The sequence below is a fragment of the Dermacentor variabilis genome, chromosome 2 (assembly GCF_050947875.1).
Source record: "Dermacentor variabilis isolate Ectoservices chromosome 2, ASM5094787v1, whole genome shotgun sequence".
NCBI lineage: Eukaryota > Metazoa > Arthropoda > Arachnida > Ixodida > Ixodidae > Dermacentor > Dermacentor variabilis.
In genome coordinates, this window is record NC_134569.1 from 1,969,033 (window position 1) to 1,986,620 (window position 17,588).

The 17,588-nt window shown below is 47.2% G+C and overlaps 1 protein-coding gene and 1 non-coding gene across 14 annotated transcripts in view; both read right to left on the minus strand.

Moving 5' to 3' along the window:
* Positions 1 to 17,588, minus strand: part of LOC142571288 (parathyroid hormone/parathyroid hormone-related peptide receptor-like) — a 1,032,566-nt gene that overhangs the window by 47,431 nt on the left and 967,547 nt on the right. The window lies entirely within an intron of this gene.
* On the minus strand, positions 13,084 to 13,156 carry TRNAS-CGA (transfer RNA serine (anticodon CGA)). The gene has a single exon. It is a non-coding gene; the product is annotated as a tRNA-Ser (tRNA).

Genomic DNA, 17,588 nt, shown 5'->3' on the forward strand with positions numbered 1-17,588 from the left:
TGACTTCGCTCGGCTGGATAATTTCGAGGACGGGCTCCAAACTACTCATCTTCTTTAGCCATTTAAGATCAATTACAAAATTTAATTAACGTAGCTTCGTTAATTACGCACACAACTTCTCAACTTGCTTCGCATCCAGAGGTTAGGAATCTGAACACCCGAATGATAAATTGATGTCACCAATACTTGTATTGGTTTAATAGTTTCGTTTGGTGCAGTGAAAAGCAGCCGGCATATTGATGGTGTTGTAGGCTTCTTATAAAGCAAGTGTGAAAGCTTGGGCAGGTTATCTTGGCGCAAATCAACTGCATGAGCTTAAGCACATGTGCCCAACCGCGCACTTCTGCATTTACAACCGATTCTGCTACATTAAACAAGAAGCCCGTCAGCACTACGGAACATCACACAAGGTGTGCGAAGACGTTGTGCGTGCTCCCGATTAGATTTCTGAGCGTTGATGGCATCAGGCTTGGTTTCCTGGCATCATCATGAATAAAAACAGCTGCCTGGAGGAAAGCATTGGGTACATTTTCAGTAATTTGTAACATATGAATCAGCACGGACATGTACGTTAGAGCGAAAAGAACTGAAGTATTACGACGAGGGTTTCGCTGCATGTATTTGGGATGTCTAATTTTAACGCTACAGTAAAAAATACCGTGATTTTGTGACAATTAATGCTGGCATACGTACAGCTCCAACACAGTACCCGTAGTGAAACCGGCCCCTGGACTACAGGGCTACATTGAACCACGAAATGCTGGTTTAAGAAATACCAATATCAATACCAACAAATACCAATATGGAAAGTGTTTAGCTGTTCAATTTTTGGTAGGTCGGCGCCGCTGTGCAGTCCGGGGGCCATTTTTACCACGAATACTAGGTTTTAGCTAATATTCAAAGCAACTGTACACTATTATTTGGGGGGGGGGGGGCTTATTAGCGTCTAACCACTGTGCCAAATTTATCGGTTAGCTCAAGACGCTCCTGCGCGTGTTTTTAATATCCAGTATGTTGTCACGGTAGACGGTAGTTGGAGAAGTATGGCAGAGGCCTTTGCCCTGCAGTGATCGTAACCAGGCTGATGATGGTGATGATGGTGATGATGATGATGATGATGATGTTGTTGTCATGGATTCAATAGCGAATGAGCGTTATCTTATCGGGTTCCGAGCTTGAAGCGAATACTGGCGTACATTCTCAATCACATATGACGATCCGTGATTGCGCTGCAATCTACCAGCATTCGAATCTGAGAAACCGATGCCTTGATCCATAGATCACATCCCGAGGAAGCACTGCTTTGCGCGCAACCATCGTTGTGCTTCGAGTGCTATTTTCTCTTCCAGCACATGCACACCTTCATCATCATCACCAGCCTGGTTGCGCCCACTGCAGGGCAAAGGCTCTCCAATACTTCCCCAACTATCTCGTAAACCATAGTTTTTGTCGATTGGATCGAATGGTTATCCTCGGAATAAATTGGTTCTTTAGTTCACATAGTTTGTTTTTAAGCAACAGCCAGGGATGATGAATCGAATGGTTATTAAATTTATCTGCAAAGGTAGAAAAGTGTGTTTAATTCAGTATTTATAGCCACATAGTTACCTAGTTACCTTTGTCATATAAACAAATTGTCTTCTCGTGCATGTCGCGTGGTGGGGGAGCGAAAGGGAAGGCAGCATGAATACCTTTGTGATCAGTAATCTCACGAATATATGCAAGGCATGTTAAGCTTTCAGGATGACAGTTTAGTATAAGATCTAAAATATTGGCAGATGTCCCCGACACACGGGTTTGCTCCAGTACTAGCTGTCTTAAATTGTAATTTGTACATACTTCTATAAAGTCACTCGCTTCAGTTTGATTTGTTAGTAAAGCAGTGCCATTGTGCCAGTTAATGTCTGAAAAATTAAAGTCTCCAAAAAGGAGAATAATAGCATTGGGATGCTTTGAAGTAATTTCATTTATTATGTTGTTTGAGAGATTAGAAAAGTCCGGTTGATGGTGAGGGGGTCGATAACAAACACCTAGCAGTACTGTTTGCGGGGAACATTGACATTTTAACCACAGTGTTTCCAAGTGGCTGTCAATGTTAACTCGCGTGCACGGCAATTGTTGGTTCACGGGAATCAGAACACCTCCGCCACGTGCGTATGTCCGATTGCATCGATAAACGTCGAAGTTTGGAAGATCGGCGAGGACTTCTGCGTCACTGATTTCTTTTGTAAGCCACGTTTCTGTTAGTGTCAGTAAGTTACTGGAGGATGATGACATAAGATTTGATACGTGTTCACGCTTTGGCAGAAAGCTGCGTATGTTCGTGAAAATTACTGAACAAGAGATATTATTACGTGGGATGGGAGGGCGAGTTCTTATATTCGTGGGAGAATGCAATTGCTATGCTGTTTCTTTGACGGTCTGTGATGTCTCGTCAAATATGTAACGTTTAGTACCTATGTGCAATGTATTGCAACTCAATGAAAAGTGAGCAGACTTTGCTTTCGCAAAAGCGACAGGGTGCCTGCGGGCGTTCTGCACAGCCTTAGAAAAATCTTAGCCGGCCCTGTGTTCAGCGCCTTTGAACTTAAGGCCATGTGATGGGACAGCCTCTTTTGTCTTAAAGTACGTAAATTTAACAATTATAGGACGACGGCGCCCAGCGGTATGCCTCACGAGACGCCTCCCCCTTCGTACACTTGCTCACAACTTCCCCATGGCTGGCTCCACCTGACACCACTTAACTTCAGACGGGTGCTAGTGGCCGTGGAATCGGGGCTGTCTTGATCAATTACAGCGTAACGCAGAAAGCGTAATTGCAAACCCCGCCGCCTCCTGTCACCCGCCGAGAGGAATTTTTCATTTACCGAACGGTAGTGCCTGGCGTTGGTTTGGGTAGTTGCCAAATTCCACCCCTACATGTACGGTCACACATTTTCTGTGGTTATCAATGACCACGGTTTGTGCTGGCTCTCCTGACTTAAAGACTCCACTGGACGATTGGGTAGATGGGCGCTACGGTTCCAATAATACTCGTTTACTGTTTTATACAAGTCAGGCCATTTGCACAAGTACACCGACTGCTTCTCCCGTCATCCTGTCAACCACCTGAATATGATGCGGATGACACCAACTCTTGCGTCCTGGCCATTTCTTGTGTGCACGACGTCCGCACTGAACAACGGCATGATGACTGCTTGCGTGTCCTCATCGAAAGTATCAATTCTGGACATTCGGAGACGACGCTGCGCATGTTCGTGCTCCGCGACGACGTGATCTACCGTCGCAGCATATGTCCTCAAGGACCAGAATTTTTACTCGCTGTACCACGCCATCTCCTGACATCCTACCTTGAGCAGTTGCAGGACGCCTCTACTGCAGGACAACTCGGCATTTCGCGTACTTACGATCGCGTACGGCGCCGCTACTAATGGCCAGGCCTGTACCGCTCCATGCTCCTCTACGTTTCAGCCTGTGTGCTCTGTCAGCGCCGCAAGAAAACCTGCTGTGCTACCCGCTGGACGCCATCACCCCATCGATGTGCCCTCAGAACCTTTATTTCGCGTCTTTCTCGATCTTCTCAGCCATTTTCCGACGCAGAATTCTGGCGATAATTGGGTCGTTGCCACGACTGATTACGCGACCCGGTACGCGAACACGCAAACTTTGCGCACAAGCTGTCCAACTGAGGTGGCATATTTCCATTTGCAAGACGTCATGCTGCTTCACGGCGCATCCCGGCAGCTCCTCACTGATCGCGGCCGCGCCTTCTTCTCCCGAGTAATTGAAGACCTACTTCCCTCCTGTTTTGCCAAGCACAAGCTTTCCACCGCCAACCACCCGAAGACAAACGGACTGACGGAACGGCTCAATCGCACGTTGACATAAATGCTGTCTATGTACTTACGTTTCCAACGATTACAGTGATTGGAACAGCACGTAACCCTCCGTGACCTTTGCCAATGATTCGTCCCGTCACGAGACGCTGTTTCTCTCCCTTTTACCTTCTGTTCGGCAGCCACCCTTCTTTGTCTATTGACATACTGCTTCCTTCCTCGACGAGCACTACCACTGAATATGCTCGTCTTCCCCCGGTCTAACACGGTACGCCAGATTGCCGACTGCCGGCTCACTGAGTCTCAGGCCGCGCAGAACAACGGCCGACATCGGGACGTTGAGTTTCTCATAACTCCGTTGTCCTCCGATGGACGCCATGTTCCAGCATCGAATTGTCGGAAAAGCTGCTGCTACGCTACACAGGGCACTACACAATACTGCGTTAGCTTGGCAATGTGAACTACGAAATCGCTCCGCTGGACTGGTATGTCTAACGGACATTGTGCATGTGCCTCGGCTGAAGCCTTACTTTGCCGCTAGTTCACGTCCCTGATAGTTAGCGTCGAGATGGCGCCTTTACAGGCGGGGTTATGTTATGGCGCGACCAAGAGTGGCGCCAGACAGAAGATGATTTGACGTGTAGAGGTGGGAATCGCTCTCGACAGCCATGTTGTTTATACATCGTGGTGTCTTGTGTAAATATATTGTAAATACATCTTTATATGTTACTTCTCCAACGTAATGTTATTATTATTATTATTATTATTATTATTATTATTATTATTATTATTATTATTATTATTATTATCAATTGAACAATTCTCGGGATCGGCCTTTGTGGCCTCTTATAAAAGAAAGCAAGGGATGCCAAGCGTGGAAGCTTAAGAAGACAAAATAAACTTAATTGTGCGTGAAATACAATAGGAAACAGATATAAAACGAGTAAATAATGAACATGAAAAGGAGACAGAAATAGGCAGATTAGAGTGGTATAACGAACACTTATTCATGAAATCCTTTCAACCACCATGTACATCGACGTAGTCTTCTTTAGCGTCGACACTTGATTGACCCTTTCTTTTGAAAGCGAAAGCTTGACTGGCCGCGAACTTGCGCTTTCGCCGTGGCGGTGCTCCGTGGAGGCACATGACGTCACAACGCGCGCATCGCCACGGATATTTCTCTCTGTCTCTCGCTACCTAGTCACTCCTGCGCATGCGCCACTAGTAGCACCGAGCCCAGGTGTTCCGCCGCTGCGCAGCGCCGGGCCTTTCTGCCACCGCCGTTTGGTATGACGTCACACCGCGTCCCTCGTCGTTGCGCTCGCCTCCGCTCGCTTCGCCAGCTGCGTCGCATGCCCGATAACATGTCGGAGGATTGAAAAGGAGAGCTCGCGTGTGCCGCAATCACAGTTGAGGCGGCAGTATGGACGGCGACAATTCTGATAAGCAGTAGGAGGCCTGGAATGGACATCGGAACGAGATGAAAAGGAAACGAATCGCCCAGGAAACAGACGAACAGCGCGCCGAACGACTGGCTAAACGCCGCAACGTAGCTAGACAACCAGACTAACCTGGACTTGCAATCAAGATTAACCAAGTATAACCATGTTGTGCCTTAGCTTTCGCTACGTATATCCTGGTATAGCAGAGCTAAGCCACTGCCAATTTTTTCTCTTTTTCTTCCCTAAGAAAACATATTGAATTCCCTGAGCATGCTCCACGCATCAGCTTATTCTTCCCCTTTTCCCCCATCGATAGTCGGACAGAGTGAGCCACGCCTACAGGAACGCTACCAAGGAAAGCAGTTGCTGTCCTGAACTGCCCTGCTGCACCTCGTTGAAGCGTTGACTCGAGCGAAATTCCTTGTTCGACCACAGCTCATCACTTCAGGCGTACATCTTCCTGTGAACGTATTGCTTGAATGGGTTTATCAGTGAGAGACACGACTGCTACGCACCCTCTCTCGACCGATGACGCGACCGGTCGATGTCCCTAATTCCTGGACACGTTACTGTAATGGCTGGCTGCGCTTAAAAGCGAATGATTTTCTTTGAGTATATTTCAGTTGGTAGTTCGCCTTCGTGTGCTCGTTGTATTTCGCCGCTCGATTTCATTCGATTACTTATTTCATGCCTGTTACTAAGATAGCGTGCTGTGTTCTTCGAGTGTAATATGTTGAGCCTATCCATGCTACATTTCACGCTCCAAACACCTTACATTTGGTATTTATCGGTGGTTCTTGCCCCTCCCTCCACTCACACTGCGTGAAGAGAAAATGAATCACATAACTAAGCAAAATGCGAAGGCATATGCATTGCACTTACGCGCGGGTTCGTAAAAACACACCCAACTATCCTTCGCGAGGCAACTGCGTGCCCTCTGAATGGCGCACGTTTACAGGTTTGGGAATTGACTGCTACTTTAGGAAGGCTGAACGCGCCATGGGACGCCTGCTAAGTGAGTGAAGGGCCCACAACATAGAAACGTGGCTCACTTCTTGAACAGTGTTGAGACTGCTGAAGAAGAAACAGAAACGGCAATGCCAGCGGGGTCCTCGTGGCCTACGCAATCTTCTCCCGTACGCGAGAATGCCAATCGCCAGTGACTCTCCGTCGGGACATGTATATTGATGCCAAACGTTCATTTCCTGGCCAGTTGTGCTTCGCTCAAGTCGGGCTTCTAAGCTCGGCACCAATTAGTCTTGACGGATAAAGTTGACCCTGCATCCCAGGGGACCTCACAGAGACAAACCAGCGCTCTGGCTATTCGGCATCTCTGCCAAAAAAACGGCGTACCCTTTCGCTCTGGTGCCGGGCCGCTCATCGGCATTCGATTCGGGATTGGCCTGAAGCTGCTGGAAAAAAGTAAACATTCGCAGTAAAGAACTTGGGTTAGCCGCTGGTCTGCTTGGCAAGCACAAAACATCCCAGAACTACTGTGCAAACTACGGATCTTAAAGCTGACTCAGTCGATAAGACGTTATTAGTCGGAGCTCAGATTATGCTGTAACGTAGACACTCGCCGAGGGAGAACGCTTTGCCATGAAGGTACCTCTTAGCACATGGCAAAAGCAGAATACATTTAACTAATGCTCAAGCTTTCGCAGATTATTCATCCTTTTCTCCTCTCTCCAATAAAGCATGAAAATTAAGTCGTGATATCTGCTGTTTTAGAATGCCTATTAGATTAATGACTTGCAAAAAGCTCGCCCATTCGAACGCATGCGGATCGGATAAATCTTCCCCTAGGGTTAAACGGGAACGTAAAAGTAATTTTTGATGGTGGTTGCAGTGTACTGATGTATATGGGATAAAGAAATTTTGTCTCAGGGCTTTATTGCCACAAAAGGCAAGAAAAAATTTAAGTGTCAACCATATTTAGAATTTATCATCATCATCATCATCATCATCATCATCATCATATTTTATATACACTGCAGGAAGAAGGCCTCTCCCTGCGATCTGCAATTACTCCTGTCCTGCGCCAACCGATTCCAACTAGCACCCGCGAATTTTCTAATTTCATCGCTCCACCTAGTCTTCGGGCGTCTTCTACTGCGTTTCCCTGCTCTTGTTACCCACTATGTAACCCTATAGTCCAACGGTTATCAAAGCTGCGTATTACATGACCTACCCAGCTGCATTCTTTTCTCTTAATGTCCATTAAAATATCGGCTATACCCGTTTGCTCCCTGATCCGAACAGCTCTCTTTTTGTCTCTTAACGTTATGCCTAGCATTCTTCGTTCCATCGCTCTTTGCGCGGTCCTTAACTTGGTCTCGAGCTTCTTTGCCAATCTCCAAGTCTCTGCTCCATATGTCAGCACCGGTAAAATGCACTGATTGTACACCTTCCTTTTCAGTGATAAAGGTAAGCTTCCAGTCAGGTGCTGACAGTGTGTGCCGTATGCGATCAAACCATTTTAGAGCGCAGCTCTTTGGCGTCCGTTCCTGGGTTTCGCGTCGTCGTCGGCGTTGTCGTCGGCGTTGTCGTCGGCCTCGTAACCAGCTCCGCCCCCCTTTCATCCCCCCAGCGCTAGCAGCGACCGACTGATACCGCTGGATGCCGCTGTCGCCGCTAGAGAGTCAAGATAACGTGACTGCATAGAACACCGTCGCCGCCATGCAGAAAGAGGAGGAAAGGGTCCCCCCCCCCCCCCTGTTCTTGTGTGGCGGATAGGGTGCTCTTCAGTTGCATCAGTCAGTCGCTGCTATCTCTTCCCTCCTCCCTTTATCGTGTTGTCCGCTTGCTGCGCGCGCTTCTGCCCCCATCGTTTGCCGCTGGGTGTACACGCCGCCCCCCTCCCCCCTCTTCCTGCGAGTCTCCGGTTGTCAAAGCGCCGGCTCGAACTTAATTCCTTTCTTCGCTCCTCCTCCAATGCAACCCCTGTGCGGTGGCAATCAGAGAGCCAGATCGGTGGCGGCGGATCTGTATATGTGCACCGCCCGAGCCGAAATTGCCGCTGCCGTTCGCCCTGTGCGGTGGCAATCAGAGAGCCAGATCGGTGGCGGCTTGACATAAAGACAAACAGCAATTTCCTAACACTTATGCGGGAGAACATCCCGTTCCTCTCGCTCGTAACGCGTCCCACGGCTGTGACAACCTCGCGAGGCACTTGTATAGATCTCGTCTTTGAGAATCAAGCATTGGTGTACCAAGTCGAACATATATCAGTCTATTTCTCCGACCACAAAGCTTCCTTCATGACTGTCAAGAACTGTTAGTGGAGTCTTTGTTAAAGGAATACGTGTGAAAAATAAAAAAAAAATTCTGTGATAGCGCATACATGTGTTGCTCGATTTCTTTGCCTCAATCTATCGAAAAGGTGAAACAGCTTATTTGCTGCGCTCAAATTTCGCATTAGGAAGTAACGTAATCCTCGGTAATTATTTATTGTTCTATGAATTTCATTCTCATGCTCAGCGTTTCCAGTGATTAGTTGACCTAGGTAACGTACTCCTTCATAAACTCTAGAGGCTGACTGCCGATCCTGAACCCTTGTTTCCTTGCCCGGCTCTTCATCATTATCTTTGTCTTCTGCATTAATCTTTCACCCCACCATTACACTCTCTCTGTTAAGGTCCTCAATTATTTGTTGTAACTCGGCTGCAGTGTTACTGAATAGAACAATGTCATCGGCAAACCGAAGGTTGCTGAGATATTCGCCGTCGATCCTCCCTCCTAAGCCTTCCCAGTGTAATAGCTTGAATACTTCTTTCAAACAAGCAGTGAATAGCATTGTAGAGATTGTGCTTCCCTTTCTGACCCCTTCCTTTATAGTTATCTTCCTATTTTTCTTGTGTAGAATTAAGGTAGCTGTGGGATCTCTGTAGACAGTTTCCTAGGTCTTTACCTAATCGGTCTGTAATCTTTGATTACCTAATGCCTCTATGACTTCTGGTATCTCTACTGAATCAAATGCTTTTTCGTAATCTATGAAAACCACATAGAAAGGATTATTGTACTCTGCGGATTTATCCATTACCCAAATAATGACATCGATGTGATCCATTGTAGAGTATCCCTTCCTGAACCCAGCCTGTTATTTTAGTTGACTAAAGTCCAGTGTTGCCCTTATTCTATTGTGTATTATTTTTGTGAATATTTTACATAATACTGGGAGTAAGCTAACATGCCTAATTTTTCAATTCTTCAACGTCTCCCTTTTTATGGATTAGTATAATGCTTGCATACTTCCAGTTTCCTGGGACCTTTGCAGTCGATAGACACTTCGTTTAAAGAGCCGCCAGTTTTCCAGGCATTATGTGTCCTCCATCTTTGATTAACTCGACTGTTAGTCCATCTTGTCCTGCCATTCTTCCTCGTTTCGTGACCTGCAAGGCTATTTTGACCTCATCGCTATTTATAGGAAGAGTTTCTGTATCCTGTTCATTACTGTTTCTAATGGAGGTATCCTGACTCCTCTGGGTACTGTACAGGTCAGCATAGAATTCTTCCGCTGCTTTTACTATACCGTCGATATTGTTGATGGTATTACCCTGCTCATCTTTCAGTGCATACATCTTGGTTTGTCCTATGCCAAGTTTTCTTCTCACTGATTTGAAGAATTTGAGGTTGCTTCCATTTTTTACGGTTTCTTAAGTCTTTCTCACGTTATAGTTCCGAATATCACGTATTTTCGTCTTGTTGATCAGATTTGGAGTTCCACGAATTCGATCTAAGCTCTTGAGTTGGACACTTTCAATCTTCGTCATTTCTTTATTAGGTCCTTTGTTACTTGGGCGAATTTGCCTGTTGGTTGCCTTGGTGCCTTACCTACGACTTCAATTGCTGCCTCTGAAGTCAGCCTAGTTACGGTTTCATTCATTACCTCTATGTCATCATCACCTCCCTGTTCTAAGGGTGCATATTTGTTTGCAAGTACCAGCCTGAATCTGTCTCCTTTCACACTCACTGCCTCTAGGTTGACCTGTTTCTTCTTGACCAATTTTGCTCTTTCTCTCTTGAAATTCAGGTGAATCCTAGCTCTGACTAACCTATGATCACTGAACTTTGCCCTAGGTATCTTTTCTACATCCTGCACTATGCTGGGGTAGGCAGAAAATATGAAATCAATTTCATTTATTGTTTCACCATTAGGGTTCTTCCAGGTCCACTTTCTGTTGCTGCGATTCGTAAAAAAGGTGTTCATTATTCGAAGTTTAGCCCTTTCTGCGAATTCTACCATCATCTCTCCTCTAGGGTTCCTAGAATGAACGCCGTAGTTTCCAATTTCTTGTTCCCCAGCCTGCCTTTTTCCCACTTTTGCATTGGAATCGCGCATGAGTACAGTATACTGAGTTTACACTTTTCTCATCGCAAATTCAAGACCTTCAAAAAACTGGTCTACTTCATCATCATCGTGACTGTATGTTGGAGCGTAGGCTTGTAATACCTTTATTCAATCCATATTATTAAGTTTGATTACGAGTACTGCTACCGTCTCATTAATGCTGTAGAATTCATCAATGCTGCCCGCTATGTCCTTTTGGATTAGGATTCCTACCCCGTATTGCTTATTATCTGGGAGACCTCAACAGCAGAGGACATGACCGTTACTCAGCAGTGTATAAGCCTCACCGGCTCTTCTAATCTCACTAAGGCCTATAATATCCCAAACAATGTCTTATATTTCCTCAATGACTCCTGCTAAGCTAGCCTCACTCGACATTGTCCGGCTGTTAAAGGTTGACAGGTTCACATTCCATTGACGGCCTGTCCAGACTCAGAGATTCTTAGCATCTGCTGCTGCCTTACAGGTCTGACCGCCGGCTTAGTCAGGTGCTCCGCAGCTGCTGGGGAATGAGCCCCACAAGAGCCCCACAACTACAACAGATATCGGTGTCATGCGAGAAAGGCCATTAAGCGGGTCGGAGAAAACATTCCCAAAATACTATTCGCGAATTTTGTAATATTCCATTTCAATTTTCATTCCTCATTTCTTATCATTAGCCATGTCGATTCGCTGATCGCAGCGACAATGGCATCTCGGTGTTCTCTCTACCACTTCCAAACCAATCATAAATGTAGAAAGAAATGAAATGGTACCATTACGAAATAGGGCATATGATTTATTAATGCGATAGCATTAAGGCTCCCATTCAGCGGAAAAGACAGTGGCATCCACGGTGGGTCGAGAAACCCACGTCACAGTCACGTGATTCAGTCACTCCGTACATAGTGGAGACAACCGCAGTGTCTACTACGACATTGGCCACGCGAATCGCGGACGCCTTAGTAGACAACTTTGGCTGATGCCGTAGGGATGCGTTCGCGGCACTCGTTCACGCATGCATTCCTTGTAAGCAAATGAATGCGAAGAAGCAACATTCGCTGTGTATGAGTAAAAACCGCTGAAGGGAACATTTATGCTATCGCGTAATACCCATAAAGGCGCCGCTTATGTGTTCCCCTATCTTTTTAAACTGACACCCAATTTGCCCTCTCTAAATGCCCTATCGGTCATGATTTATACAATGGGCTTTCTATTTTCCCGATGGAGATATCAACATCCTCATCAACAGCCTGGTTACGCCCACTGCAAGGCAAAGGCCTCTCCCATACTTCTCCAACTGCTCGGGTCATGTACTAATTGTGGCCATGTTGTCCTTGAAAACTTCTTAATCTCATCCACCCACCTAACTTTCTGCCGCCCCTGCTATGCTTCCCTTCCCTTGGAATCCAGTCCGTAACCCTTAATGACCGTCGGTTATCTTTCCTCCTCATTTCATGTCCTACCCATGACCATTTCTTCTTCTTGATTTTAAATAAGATGTCATTGCCTCGCGTTTCTTCCGTCCCCGAATCTGCTCTTTTCTTATCCCTTAACGTTACACCCATCATTCTTCTTTCCATAGCTCGTTGTCTCGTCCTCAATTTAAGTAGAACCCTTTTCGTAATCCTCCGGCATTCTTCCCCGTACGTGAGTAGTGGTAAGACACAGCTGGTATACACTTTTCTTTTGAGGGATTACGGCAACCTGCTGTTCATGATCTGAGAATGGCTGCCAAACGCACCTCAGCCTATTCTTATTCTTCTGATTATTTCAGTCGCATGATCCGGATCCGCGGTCACTATCTGTCCTAAGTAGATGTATTCCGTCACTACTTCCAGTGCCTCGCTACCTATCGTAAACTGCTGTTCTCTTCCGAGACTGGTAAACATCATTTTAGTTTTCTGCAGATTAATTTTTAGACCCACCCTTCTGCTTTGCCTCTCGAGGTTAGTGAGCATGCATTGCAATTGGTCCCCTGCGTTACTAAGCAAAACAATATCATCAGGGAATCGCAAGTTACTAAGGCATTCTCCATTAACTCTTATACCCAATTCTTCCGAATCCAGGTCTCTGAATACCTCCTGTAAACACGCTGTGAATAGCATTGGGGAGATCGTATCTCCGTGCCTGACGCCTTTTTTATTGGGATTTTGTTGCTTTCTTTATGGAGGACTATGGTTACTGTGGAGCCGCTATAGATATCTTTCAGTATTTCTACATTCGGCTCGTCTACACCCTGATTCCGTAATGCCTCCACGACTGCTGAGGTTTCGACTGAAGCAAACGCTTTCTCGTAATCAAGGATATATATATATATATATATATATATATATATATATATATATAGTCATATCACAAGAAGCCAACAAACACTGACACCAAGGACAACATAGGGGAAATTACTTGTGCTTAATAAATGAAATAAAGAAACGATAAATTAATGGAAATTAAAGTGGATGAAAAAACAACTTGCCGCAGGTGGGAACCGAACCCACAACCTTCGCATTTCGCGTGCGATGCTCTACCAATTGAGCTACCGCGGCGCTGTTTCCCCATCCACTTTCTTGGGTATTTATGTGTACAAGTAGAACCCTGGGAGTGTTAGCCAGCGCCACCACTCACAGACCTTGGCGGCGGACGTGGAACGGACGTGGAACGCTCCTTCCAGGTTGTTTTTTCATCCACTTTAATTTCCATTAATTTATCGTTTCTTTATTTCATTTATTAAGCACAAGTAATTTCCCCTATGTTGTCCTTGGTGTCAGTGTTTGTTGGCTTCTTGTGATATGACTAATAAAAATCGGGACCCTCGGTTAACCCCCTCTCTCCTCGTTTATATATATATATATATATATATATATATATATATATATATATATATATATATATATATATATATATATATATATATAAGGTTTGGTTATATTCTGCACATTTCTCTATCACCTGATTGATAGTGTGAATATGGTCTATTGCTAAGTAGCCTTTACAGAATCCTGCCTAGTCCTTTTCGTTGAGAGAAGTCTAACGTGTTCCTGATTCTATTTGCGATTACCTTAGTAAATACTTTGTAGGCAATGGACAGTAAGCTGATCGGTCTATAATTTTTCAAGTGTTTGGCGTCCCATGTTTCATGGATTAGGATTATGTTAGCGTTCTTCTAAGATTCCGGTACGCTCGAAGCCATGAGGCATTGCGTATACAGGATGCCAGTTTTTCTAGAACAGTCTGCCCACCATCCTTCAACAAATCTGCCCTTACCTGATCCTCCCCAGCTGCCTTCCCCCTTTGCATAGGTCCCAAAGCTTTCTTTACTAGATATAGATTTCTAAAATAGTCAAGCCTATTTTAACCCTGTATTGATGAGTGTCGCCTACAGGCAACACACCCCATTTTTTTCTGGCTGAGTTCCGGTATTGATTAGCAAGTGTCTGGCTAAAGCTGTTCGGCCAACCCAGAATGACACACCGAAAGTGTTGTTTGTTGGTTTAGAGCTGGGACGCCGGACGAGGAAGTCTGGCATGAAACTCGCTTTTCTCTTAAAGCGCGGTGTTGCGTTTCGCCTGCGACACGCGGTTTTGCCGGCGCGACTGCGGCGGGGCGGCAGACATTTTGGCCCGTTCGGCGTCGCCGCAACGCTCCCCGCCAGGCGTTTCCAGGCGTTTCCAGGCGCGACTGCGGCGGGGCGGCAGACATTTTGGCCCGTTCGGCGTCGCCGCAACGCTCCCCGCCAGGCGTTTCCAGGCGTTTCCAGGCATGTTCCGATGCCACGTGTCTTCATGTGCGTGTGTGAGTGTATGTGCCATTGTGCCCGAACCAGGCGATGCGACAGCAGGGGGTCACCCTCTCCTTCCAGTCATTGTGCCCGACCAGAGGCGCTCCGAGAGCCGAAGTTACCCTCTCCTCCCAGTCTTTGTGCCCGACCGGCGGCAGTGTGCGTCACCTTAGCCCATTGTACAATCACGTGCTCGTCTATTGAGGGGTTCCTTCTTGCCCTCAACTGCGAGAGTATAAAAACAGCTGCCCCCGGACGCCAAAAAAGAGGGCTCCGATTTCTTCTGTTGAGTAAAGTGCTCTCCCGTCTCTCTACTTCGGTCAACCTGACCGCCAACTCTTTGCGATGTTAAAATAAACAAGTTGTTTTGTTGTTACCAGTCGACTCATGCTTTGCCGGGACCTTCGGATGCTTCCAGTTGTACCCCAGGCCGCCAGGCCAACGCTACCCTTGGGGCTTGCGACCCAGGTACAACCACGGGCGTCAGCGCCGAGTTCCCAACAACCGATGCCATCGGTGGGATCCAAACATCTGGTTGGCAGCGGTGAGATCGCCTCCGATCCCAAATAACTGTCTGCCAGCGGTGAGATCGCGACAACGGAGGCCAGCAGCGAAGATATGCAGTTGACTGTATGCTGAGCAGCTCAACGACGATCCGGGAGCAGTGCAACGAGCCCTGTGTGATGACTGGTTGCCTGCAGCGGAACGACTGCGCTGAACTCTTGACTGCGAGGTTTGGTGAGTGCGGGACTTTCTTCTTCTGAGCTTTGCCAGGCTTTTGTTAGTGTCAGAAACAGAGCTGGTAATTGTGGTTGTCGTTGCTGCCGGGTTAGTTTGCGGCAAGACAATAGTAAGCAGTAGAGAAAGCAGCATTCAGAGCAGCCATGGATTTGAAGTCGTTGCGCAAACCGAAATTGTTGGAGCTTGCAAGAGAGTTGGGTCTGGATGTCTCAGACAAACTAAGAAAACCTGAACTGCTAAAGGCTATTCTTGAGTTAGAAGCTGAGGATGACGAGCTGTCGGAATGCCTTGAGACCATTGAAGAGAGGGAGACTGCAAAAAGACAGGAGCGCGAACTTAAAGAGCAAAAAGAAAAAGAAGAGCGCGAACTTAAAGAACAGAAAGAAAAAGAAGAGCGTGAACGTAAAGAACAGAAAGAGCGAGAGCAACAAGAGCGTGACCGTCAACACGCTTTGGAAATGAAGCGTCTTGAGGTAGAGATGGAACGCGCTCGTAATGGAAGTCAGGCACACGGTGCAGGAGAACGCGTATTGTTCAAAATGACTGACCTGATGCGGCCGTTTAAGCTTGGAGAGGACATTGGTTTGTTCCTGGTTAACTTTGAGCGAACGTGCGAGAAGCAGGGGTTCTCTCGGGAAACGTGGCCACAGCGCTTGCTCACTTTGTTACCCGGCGAGGCGGCCGACGTAGTCGCTCGCTTGGATAGAGAGGAGGCAGAGGATTTCGACACAGTGAAATCGAGTCTTCTAAAAAAGTACCGGCTGTCTGCGGAGGCGTTCCGTCGGAAGTTTCGGGAAAATGAGAAAGGCAAAAGTGAGTCATATACAGAGTTTGCGTATAGGCTTATGTCGAACATGCAGGAGTGGCTCAAAGAAGAGAAAGCGTTTGGTGACCACGATAAAGTTCTGCAGTGCTTCGGGCTAGAACAGTTTTATAGTCGGTTACCGGAGAACGTGCGATACTGGGTCTTGGATAGGCCAGACGTTTGTACGGTGGCTAAAGCCGCTGAGCTAGCCGAGGAGTTTGTGACGCGTCGGGCTCGCGGAGCTAAGGACGGTCAAAAGGGTGAATTTGGCTTGAAGTTTGAGAGGCCGAAGTTCACACCCATGAGAGCAAAGGGGAACACGCGTAGTGCGGATGCGAGTGGAAGCAGTGCGACCGAACCTAAGGAGACGGCGGCAGTCGAAGCCGAACGCAGAAAGCGGTTCGAGATGAGGCAAGCGCGCGTTTGTTATACGTGCCAGAAGCCGGGTCACTTTTCGGCGCAGTGTCCGGAAACAACACCAAAAGTTGTTTTTTTTTCAATAGGCAGCACTGACGAGAACATGAAGCTTCTCGAGCCTTACATGCGAGACCTCCTCGTGAACGGGAAAGAGTGCCGAGTGCTTCGCGATTCCGCAGCTACGATGGATGTAGTTCACCCGTCTTACGTAGAACCCCATATGTTCACGGGCGAGTGCGCGTGGATCAAGCAAGCCGTGGAAGCTCATAGCGTGTGTCTGCCGGTAGCAAAAGTGCTTATTGAAGGAACTTTCGGAGCGCTTGAGACGGAGGCCGCAGTGTCATCTATGCTGCCACCCCAGTACCCGTACCTATTTTCAAACAGGTCCGATCACCTCCTGCGCGAGAAGGGGCTTTTGTTTGGTGAAGCTAGTGTTCAGGCCTTAACCAGATCGAAGGTTCGGGAGCTCGCTGCAAAGGCGGTAGTTGCGGGGCCGACGTTATCAAACAACGAAAAAGGGTCAGAGGCGCAGCAAGCTGATATTCAGAGCACGCCCGAACTGAATAAAATTGAGTCTGTAGCGTTGAAGGCGCCAGATACTGGAGAGGAAAATCCCGATGCGGGAAAGTTAGAAGAGCTATCTACTGATTTGCTCATCGCGCCTACGTCAGACGGACTTGATAGGTTGCTAAAAGTCAGCCGGTCGGCTTTGATAGCCGAGCAAAAGAAGGATGGTAGCCTAGAAAACATACGCTGCAATGTCAAAGAAGGTATCGCCAGGAAAACTGCGCGTTTTGTGGAACGAGGTGGAGTCCTGTACCGGAAGTATCTAGACCGCAGAGGAGTGGAGTTCGATCAGGTGATCGTTCCACAATGCTATCGTCAGGATCTGTTGCGCTTGACGCATGGGGGTTCGTGGTCCGGACACCTAGGAGTTAAGAAAACTAAGGACCGTCTCTTGCAAGAGTACTATTGGCCAGGGTGTTTTCGGGACGCAGACCACTTCGTGAGGTCATGTGACACCTGTCAGCGGGTGGGCAAACCAGGGGACAAATCGAGGGCGCCGTTGAAATTGGTACCTATCATTACGGAGCCTTTTAGACGGCTCGTTATTGATACAGTGGGACCTCTGCCGGTAACAGCCACGGGGTACAGACACATTTTGACTGTGATCTGCCCAGCGACAAAGTTCCCTGAAGCAGTGCCGCTTAAAGAACTCAGCTCAGTTGAGATAGTC